Source organism: Lissotriton vulgaris, chromosome 1_1 (genome assembly GCF_964263255.1).
Source record: "Lissotriton vulgaris chromosome 1_1, aLisVul1.2, whole genome shotgun sequence".
NCBI lineage: Eukaryota > Metazoa > Chordata > Amphibia > Caudata > Salamandridae > Lissotriton > Lissotriton vulgaris.
In genome coordinates this window covers 224690048-224700402 of record NC_141685.1, presented here as the reverse complement: position 1 = coordinate 224700402, position 10355 = coordinate 224690048, and the positions used below count along the sequence as shown (strand labels likewise).

At 47.1% G+C, this 10355-nt stretch overlaps 2 non-coding genes across 2 annotated transcripts; both read left to right on the top strand.

The window, feature by feature from the left end:
- Nucleotides 1-713: 713 nt before the first annotated feature.
- On the top strand, nucleotides 714-786 carry TRNAR-UCG (transfer RNA arginine (anticodon UCG)). Its single transcript has one exon. It is a non-coding gene; the product is annotated as a tRNA-Arg (tRNA).
- Nucleotides 787-5795: 5009 nt separating this feature from the next.
- Nucleotides 5796-5868, top strand: TRNAR-UCG (transfer RNA arginine (anticodon UCG)). The gene has a single exon. It is a non-coding gene; the product is annotated as a tRNA-Arg (tRNA).
- The last annotated feature ends 4487 nt before the right edge of the window (nucleotides 5869-10355 follow it).

The window sequence follows — 10355 nt, the reverse complement described above, 5'->3', positions numbered from 1 at the left end:
TCAGCAGCAAGCCCCGCAGCCACCAGGCCATGCTACAGCAGCTCCTCTGCCACCTTTCAGTGAGTGGGCTGACCCTGCTACGGCTGCATCAAGTTGGAAATCAGGGTTCTGCCGTCTAGACCATTATTTCATCGGGATGAGGGAAACAGATGGAAGAGTGAAAAGATCCCTACTGATGTGCTATGGGGAGTTGAGCTATATTACCTGTTCGAAACCCTACCGAACACTGGGGCTGATGACACCTATGACGCAGCGGTGGCAGTGCTTAACAGCCATTTTGACCCTCAGATCAACCCAGATTTTGAGAGGTTCAAACTCCGCCAGATGAGGCAAGGAGAGACAGAGTCAAAGTACGTTTTTAATGCATGGTTACGGAATCTGGCAAGCTCCTGTACGGTTCCTGACCAGAGGGAAGAGATTAGAGTGCAGTTCATCCAGGGCTGCAAATCAGTGACGCTGCGTCGCCTAATACTCAGGCAACCCGGGATCACACTGGACGAGATCCTGGTGCTCGTAAGATCCCACGAGTTGTCGAACACCCGAGCAGATTTGCAGGGTTTCTTAAGGATGCTGTGGTCTCTCGCACTGATGGAACAGGGGTGCAGAGGGCGGGCTGCACATGCTATGTCTAGCTGGAGACATGGGCCCCTTTGCCCCCATCACAAGCACAATACGTCAGGGAGTGGCTGTACAGGGACACACCTATAGCCAGTGACCGCGTGGCCTAATGGATAAGGCGTCTGACTTCGAATCAGAAGATTGAGGGTTCGAGTCCCTTCGTGGTCGGATGTTTTTGCAGAAAATGTGCCTTTTAATTGAACATATATAGGCAACAGTGGCCCGCATTTCATAAACTAGCCAAGTGAAAGCTTTTCTTCAAACTAAAACACGTATAACGGCAGACAAGGAAGGGAGGGTGACGTAGGTGGGAGTGTGGGGTCGGGACAACCAGTCACAGTAGCAGGTAGGGCAGGTAGGGTTGATGAGTGTGCAAGGTGTGCGCGCGCATCCTAACATCAGATACTAAATTAATTGCCACGTTAAATTGACATCATAGAGTGTTCTCTGCTTCTCTAGAGAGGGTGACGCATGAAATGCATTAAATTGGTAAAGCGAGTTTTGTATCTTGAAACGTCACCACCACTGACATGATTTTCATAGCAAGAACATCCCCCCCCACCCCACCAAGACTTTCACAAAAGCATCTGAAAGAGGGAAGAATAAGGAACAAAAGGAGTCTTGCAATCTCAAGATGTCAAACATGAAATGCAGAGGCCAATGTGAAAGGGAGAGGAACGGACAAAGCAACCCGTAGGAATGGGCGGATTTCTAATCCCACTGGCGAATCAAAGGAATTTCGTGAATGTGGAATTACTGATACATTCCACCACTCAGCAGACGGAATTCTTCTGCAGCGGTTGGGTTTCTAAACAGGTCTGGAAAAGGGAGCAGTCCTCTATGTTTAAAACCCCCTGACGATTAAACTTTCATTTGCAGTGTTTGAGAAACATAGGGACTGCTCACTCTTCCGGCCTGTAGTGACGGAGCCACCGCGCCCCCCACTATACAGTGTTGCTATTGCAGGCACCCAGAGGGCGGGCACGCCCAAAGGTATAAATAAAAGGGCGCATGACCGCTCGGGGTCTTGGCCCACGTATGTCCCTTCATTAATGTGTATTAATTTCGCTCCTGCCCTATCCAATCAAGATCACGGAACGTTTGGTTAGCAGGTCCCTGGCCCTCTTCCTGGAGACGAACAACATTCTAGAGGAGGAACAGTTTGGGTTTAGACCAGCCCATGGGACCGAGTCAGTACTGGTGATGGTACTGGACAACCTGAGATTGAGGGCGGAGAGGGGCGAGTCAGCAATTCTAATTCTGCTGGACCTGTCCGCTGCATTCGATACGGTAAGCCATGACATCCTGCTGACAAGGCTGGAAACCTTCGGAATGCGGGGAACGGCGCTCAACTGGCTGCGTTCGTACCTGTCAGATAGATGGCAGGCAGTGGCACTCCCTCCAAACCAATCTGAATTTGCCAGAGTTCCACATGGGATCCACCTACTGACCGCATGTCCCAGCATACATCGTAAAGTTTGTCGAATTCAAAGCGGGCCCACTGGGGGCAGTACAAAAAGATGTATGCGGAGGAATCCTGTGCAATATTCTTCAGCTGCCATGAGTAAGAGTCTGTTGCCTTGAAACGCGTAGGCATAATAAACGAAGAAAAACCTGAGATGCAGAGGCTGGTTTCTCCTTTTAAATGCACCAGTAGGTGAATTTTCTGTCGTGTGCTGCCTGGAAAGCTTTCGGGCGTTTGGTTTGAATATATATTTCTGAATATATAGATATTCAAGTGAATACCTTATTCTCGGACCCCTCACAACACAGTATTAATATAGGGGTAAATGAAGAAATGCTCAAAATAGAGGAGACATATAATTGTGTATATCTCTATCTGAAAAATGTCACATTTGTAATTTTCAAAATGCAAGTGCATATGTCATTCAATATAAACATGTTAACTCCCTTGTACAAAAAGAGTTCCTAAATTAAAATAAGGCAAGTGCCTATTTCACTAAAGCATGACCCTTCCTTCTGTGTGAGAGATAAATTACTGTCCTAAATTCTATATATTGTCCGAAAGGTCGCTGTCTTCAATTCGACACAGTCTATTCCCCTCAGAGATTATCCTGGCTCTAATTCTCGAAATTCCATTACTACAACATGTGGGAGTTATATCAATGGTAATGCTGTCCAACATTTCTACCTTATTAAAAACATAAAGTGCAAGTGCATGGGTTCACAGATAAATAAATGCTGTAAACAATTCGACTGGATATATATATATATATATATATATATATATATATATTACCTACTGGCTGTCGCCAGTAGGTAGTTATAATTAGGATTATTTTGTATAGGGAAATTGTAACATTCTATTGGGAATAACTTTGGCGTCGATTGAGGGATCCGCTCCTTCCCTGAAGGTTTAGGGGGGATTTGTCAAGCGGGGGCCGAGATAAAAGGGAGGTCCCAAAATATGTTTTTCCCATGTTAATTTCCATAGGGCGGTTGGACTCACTTTTAGCCCGAACGGCTGAATGAATTTCCACCAAACTTGTCAAAATTGTAGGGACTGGTAGCCCGATGTGCCTCTGCTATGTCTCAGATATGTCCAGTGGATTTTGAGTAATTTAGGTTCAAAAAAATATATATATCTATAAGCGCGCCCCGGTACGCGCACCGGGGCGCGCTCCAGCGCGCTACGCGAGTTCGCGAGCCGAAAGCTGATTGGCTTTCGGGTGTCTGTCAACATTCCAAACAGTCCGGAGCGGCCGCTATCTTGTGTCTCGGTAGGATCGAGACAGAAGAGGTGGCAAAAACAAAGGGGAAAATGACCAAAAGGGGGCAGGCTAGACCTCCCCTGACCCCATAGGTTTGATGTGGGGGCCATAAAAGGGCCCCGCGGGGCAAAAAAACCAAATTTTTATTTCGATTTGCGCGGGGGAGTGCCCAGTACGCGCACCGGGGAGCGTACTATTGGGAAAATAGAATGACAGATTTTTTTTTAAAAGAAGCATTTTTTTATAAATTGGAGGTAGTTCTAAAAAGAACTGTTTTTTTATTCTTTTTGTTGTTTTATATTTTTTTTATTGTTTTTTGGAACATTTTTTACTTTTTTTGGCTTTTATGAACAATTTTATATTTTTTTTGTTATTTTTATGGGGACAAACAGAAAACAGGGAATTGTAAACGGCTCAACTGGAGCAAAAAAAATCAGAAAAAAATTAAGGTTTTTTGGGGCACTTGTGGTTGTCACCAGCACGGTTGATGAGTTTAATGCTTTGCTCACCATAGCTAATTGTCCTTCCACAAAATATGCAAACGATTTTAAATTCTCCAAACTTGGGTTGGATGTTTGGGATCATCTCCCTTGTCTCTGGACCCGATGGAGTGGGTTGTTTACTTTGGGAGGTGCTGGGAGAAGATTGGGGAGGTTTTCTGGCCAGTTCTTTGACCTCTGCCCTAGCATAGTTGTTAGGGTGCCGGCGTTGCATGTGGCAAATCATGGTGTTGTTGCCAAAAGAGTATTTTTTGTTAGGGTTCCCCCTTGAAAGTTAAATGCCACAGATTAGACAAGTCACCTTTGGCGCATTTACTTTCTTCTGGTCCTTTGGGATGGAAAAAAACTCCCTGATAATGTGCTCCTTTGGCTTATATGGGGTAGTATCTTCAGGCAGGAACCTCCTCCTCTCTTCCTCCTCCTCCTCCTCCTCCTCTTCTTCATCTCCACCTCTGTGGTGTTGTGGTGGTCCTTGTGGTGGTGGTGGTGGTGGTTGTTGAGATGTTCCTGCTGCTGCTGCTACTGAAGCCATTTTTCAGTCCAAAAAGGTACAGAGAGGTCTTTCAACAGGTCTTCCTCACTCAAAGTACAAAGTGAGAATGAGGAAAATAGGTGGGGGCTTTCATCATTTGGAAAACAAAACTGTCCTGAACCAATGAAAGTGTTATTTTCAGGTCACATGACTCGGGCCTTCATCATTTGGAAACCAAAACTGTCCTGAACCAATGAAAGTGTTATTTTCAGGTCACATGACCCGACGCGCTTACGCTACGCGACCCGGGGCGCGCCCCGGGGCGCTTACGTAGAGCGTTCGTATGCGCGTGGCTGCTTCCGGATGCGCTTACGCCGTGCGTATCACGCGGATGCGGCTACGCGATACCTCACACACATACTAACACATGCACATAAACTATTGAACAACCACTTTTTATTGCAGTCATGCTGCCAGCTACAAACAATACCACTTATAATAATTTCAACATCACTGATAACAATACAAAACAAACATCACAGTGCTACATTCACAATAAAAATGTGTAAAAGAAGTATGTTTTCTTTGTTTAAAAACAGAATTACAAGCTAGAAGAAATTGGCAAAGCCAATAGCTCTTGCATAGACAAAACCTCTTGGCTTTGCCACTGCTTGTTAAACTTGTTAACACTGTCGGAGCATTGGTAGCTCCTCATTAGCATCAGTTTAACAACCAAATATAGCAAAAAGCATCAGAACGGTGACCAGTCAAACTTTGCAAAGAGCCATCCACTGCACCTCTGCACGTGCCGCTGAGCTTTTAGTAACATTTTAATTGTTTGAGCTGGGATTGAACATGCTTTTGTTAAAATCTACAGAGTATGTGGCAGATGATGGATTATGTGGCAAATGCGGTAAACCTATAATTATGCGAACCTTGCTGCAGCCAATCAATTGCATAATTCCAGAGGCCTTGACTTTAGGTAAGGCTACGACATCAGGCATGAAAAATAAACTCCACTTATATTTCTCTATCACTTTTATGGCCTCTTATTAGTACAGATGAGGAGTAAAAAGAAAGAACGGGCCAGGAATCAAAAGTGGAACCGCAGCTTCCCGCCTAAGGTTCAACACAAACAGAGACGCACAATGGCCGAGGCTGCTGCAGAGGCGCGCTACAGGGGACAAAAAGGAGGGAAAATCGAAAACAAGAGTGTTAGACTGCTTCTCATTATGTAAACAATATACTATATATTTGAATAGCATTGCTGAAACACGGCTGCAGCAGCCATGATTTTTTTGAACGAGCAAACGCAGGGTTTCTGAAGGATGCTGTGGTCCCGCGCACTGATTGAACAGGGGTGCAGAGGGCGGGCTGCACATGCTATGTCTAGCTGAGGACATGGACCCTTGATCTTCAATAGAAGTACAATGCGTCAAAAAGCGGCTGCACGAGGGAACATCTGTATCCAGTGACCGCGTGGCCTAATGGATAAGGCGTCTGACTTCGAATCAGAAGATTGAGGGTTCGAGTCCCTTCGTGGTCGGAAAATTTTTGCAGAAAATGTGCCTTTTAATTGAACATATATAGGCAACAGTGGCCCGCATTTCATAAACTAGCAAAGTGAAAGATTTTCTTCAAACTAAAACACGTATAACGGCAGACAAGGAAGGGAGGGTGGGAGTGTGGGGTCGGGACAACCAGTCACAGTAGCAGGTAGGGCAGGTAGTGTTGATGAGTGTGCAAGGTGTGCGCGCGCATCCTAACATCAGATACTAAATTAATTGCCACGTTAACTTGACATCATAGAGTGTTCTCTGCTTCTCTAGGGAGGGTGACGCATGAACTGCATTACATTGGTAAAGCGAGTTTTGTATCTTGAAACGTCACCACCACTGACATGATTTTCATAGCAAGAACATCCCCCACCCACCAAGACTTTCACAAAAGCATCTGAAAGAGGGAAGAATAAGGAACAAAAGGATTCTTGCAATCTCAAGATGTCAAACATGAAATGCAGAGGCCAATGTGAAAGGGAGAGGAACGGACAAAGCAACCCGTTTTAACTAGGCCTGGGCGGATTTCTAATCCCACTGGCGAATCAAAGGAATTTCGTGAATGTGGAATTACTGATACATTCCACCACTCAGCAGACGGAATTCTTCTGCAGCGGTTGGGTTTCTAAACAGGTCTGGAAAAGGGAGCAGTCCTCTATGTTTAAAACCCCCTGACGATTAAACTTTCATTTGCAGTGTTTGAGAAACATAGGGACTGCTCACTCTTCCGGCCTGTAGTGACGGAGCCACCGCGCCCCCCACTATACAGTGTTGCTATTGCAGGCACCCAGAGGGCGGGCACGCCCAAAGGTATAAATAAACCGCTCGGGCTCTTGGCCCGGGTGTGTCCCTTCATTAATGTGTATTAATTGAGGCCTAACTTGTGTTCCGGAGCGTCAGCCCGATCATCTGCTGATCACCACATTGGCGACGAGGTGGGTCCCTCCCAAGCCTCTGCCTACACGAACTGGACCTGTCGGCCAGTCCGCCAGTGCAAGGTGCAGCCCAATCGGACGTCGCACACCCACTTGCTCCTGCCCCAGGCCCTGAGGCGCCATGGAGTTCATCGGGACCGCAGGTGCCCACTCGCATCTCCTGCGGTGTGTGGAACTCTGACGGTGGAGTAGGGTGACCAACTGGCATTGGTGCAAATTCAGGACGGTGAGTGTAAAAATTCAGGACAAAGGGTCAAAATTCAGGACACAAATTCAGGACAGGAGGTCAAAATTCAGGACAAAACTTCAGGACAACAGGTACGTTATACAGACACATCAGAGGTCGCGCAATAGTATATAAGTAAGCCCAGCCATTTCCAAACATATTCAACCGTTTGCAAACCTATCCATCATGTATCCTTCCATCTATCATTTCACTCATCGAGTGAGTTGAGTGAGTTTTTTTGAGTAGGGATTTGTAGAGCGCATAGCTACCCTAGGGCATCCCAGCGCTAACAAGACCTGGTATTCCAGAGGGGAGGGGGGGCGGTAAGGCAGACGGGGTTTAAGGGAAAAGCCAGGTTTATATTTGTTTTCGAAAGGAGAGGAGGTTGTGTTCTCTCCTCATGGCTACTGGGAGGGTGTTCCATAGTTTTGGTGCGTTGTAGGCAAACAAGCGGCCGCCGGATCTTGACTTTTTTATTCTTGGGATGCTGGCAAGGGCGAGAGAGTCAGATCTTAGTTTTTTGATGGACTGGTGGGGTTTCATCAGGGGTCTGAGGATTGGGGGGCCTTTGTCGTGCATTATCTTGTGGGAGATGCACAGAGTTTTGAAGGTATCCATCCATCCCTTCATCCATCCCTCATCCATCCTTTCACTCATCTCCATTATCCATCCATCCACCATTTCACCCTATCCATCTGTACACTATCCATACCACTCTTTATCCATCCATCCATTCACTCATCCATTCAGCCATTTACCCTTTCACCAATCCAGCCATCCTTTCACTACTAATCCTTCCACCCATCCACTATTTTAGTCATCCATCCGTCCTCCCTTTCTCTCTCCATCGACCCTTTCACTTAGCCATCCCTTCATCCAACCATCCATCCACCACCCATCCATCCATCATCTACTCATCCACTCATGAATCCATCCATGATCCTATCACTCATCCGCTAATCATTTCACTCCTCACACATCTATTCATCCTTTTGTCCATCTACCCTCCCTTCACTCACTCATCCATCTTACATCCACCCTATCACTCATACTCCATTCATTCACCCTTGCACTTATCAATCCATCAATCCATCCAACATTTCACTCATCACCCTACCCACCCATCATCCACCCAACCATCCACCCACCATCCACCCCCTACTCATCCATCCTTTCACCCACCCACTATCCACCACCCCACTCATCCAACCATCATCCTTTCACCCACCCACTCATCATCCAACCATCCTTCACCAACCCCCTCTCATCCATCCATACACACTCATCACTCCATCCATCCATCCTTCCCCTCATCATCCATCCTTCTCCTCATCATCCGTCCATCCTTTCACCCACCCATCCATCCATCCTTTCCCCTCTATCCATCCCTCATCCATCCATCCCCTCATCCTTCCCTCACCCATCCCCTCATCCATCCATCCATCCCCTACACCCTCCATCCTTCCCCTCATCCATCCATCCCCTCATCCATCCATCCTTCCCCTAATCCATCCATCCTTCCCTCATCCATCCATCCTTTCCCTCATCCATCCATCCCCTACATCCATCATCCTCCCCTCATCCACATCCATCCTTCCGCTCATCCATCCATCCTTCTCCCCTCATCCATCCTTCCTTTCATCCATCATCCATCCTTCCCCTCACCCATCCATCCATTCCATCTCCTGATCCATCCATCCATCCCCTCCATCCATCCATCCATCCATCCATCCATCCTTCCCCTCATCCATCCATCCTTCCCCTCCATCCATCCATCCTTCCCCTCCATCCATCCATCCATCCTTCTCCTCATCCATCATCCTTCCCCTCATCCATCTTTCCCCTCATCCATCATCCAGCTACCCTTCCACCCATACATCCAGCTATTTACATTTTCTCTCCATCCTTCCCCTCACTCATCAATCCATCCATCGTCTCTCATTAGCCATTTATTCAATCTTTCATTCATCATTTCACCCTTTCACTAATTCATCCGGCCATTCACCCATCCCTTCACTTACTTACTCCCCGACCTTTCCATATTAATTTTGAGCTGAGCCCTTTTGAGAAGAGGCCCATCAAGAACTTCACCCTCGCTGCAGGGGCCGTTCCAGGACTGGGACAGAAGCCACCCAGGGAGGAGACAGGATCCACCACAGGGGGGGACAAGAGCCACCACAGGTGGGGGTGGACTGGAGCCACAACATGGGGGGACAGGAGCCATTCCAGGCGTGGGGTGGACTGGAGCCACAACATGGGGGGACATGAGCCATCCCAGGCGTGGGGTGGACTGGAGCCACCACATGGGGGGACAGGTGCCATCACTGAGGGAGGAGGGCATGAGCCATCACAGGAGAGGGAGCACAGGGGTGGGCATGCAGTATTCTAGTATCATCTTGGTTCCTCTCCTGCACAAGATAACGAGAAGACAGGCTCTCTGTCCAAAATGACATCCCCCACTGTGATGTACAGTACTTACAGGAGATACGCTAAGAGAACTGATTGAACTGATTGTCCTCCATACTTTGTTAATCAGTGTGGGTGTGATTGTACCATTTCTTATTTCTTACATTATAGACTGCATGTTTGAAGAACCGAGGTTTGCTTACAATTTAGTGACAGTAATTACGCTCTGTGAGAGAACCACGTGTGTAATCAGGGGTGTAATCTGGCCGAGTCTCGGATGTTTGGGGCCCTGGGTAGAAATGGAATGTGTGAGCCCCCCTCTAAATAGCAGAGACATGACACATTCAGGGCTGTTTGCATGTGAATGGATGCCCCCTGCTCCTGAACCTGCAGCCCCTCCCTCTGTCACCTTCGAAGCACCTCTTAACAGGTCATCAAGGGCTGGAGGTAGTGAGGGGTTGCCATCAGGGCACAAGTCCTAAAAAAAGAAGTGGGGGACCTCTCCAAGGTAGGCGTGGTCACAGGAAGTGACATCACGACAGGAAGTGACATCACGACAGGAAGTGACATCACAACAGGAAGTGACATCACATGTAAGGCAGATCTATCATTTGCATATAATGCAAGATTTAACAATTGAAGCTGCTTGGTACTTAAGCCTGTGACTTAAGGTCCCTGTATGGAGGAATTAGCAGCCCAAATGTGGATGAAGTTTGGCGAAGGTGACATCAACACATTTCAAAACACTCCAGGAAAGTTTGACTGCAAGATTTTGTATACATTACAGGTTCCCAGAGAGGCTGCTTCCCACACTCGACAATGACTATTACACACACTAGGGCTCCATATTCACGTTATTCTATCGATGAGTGTTATATGTTATCTCCCCACCTATTGTAAACTAGCGACT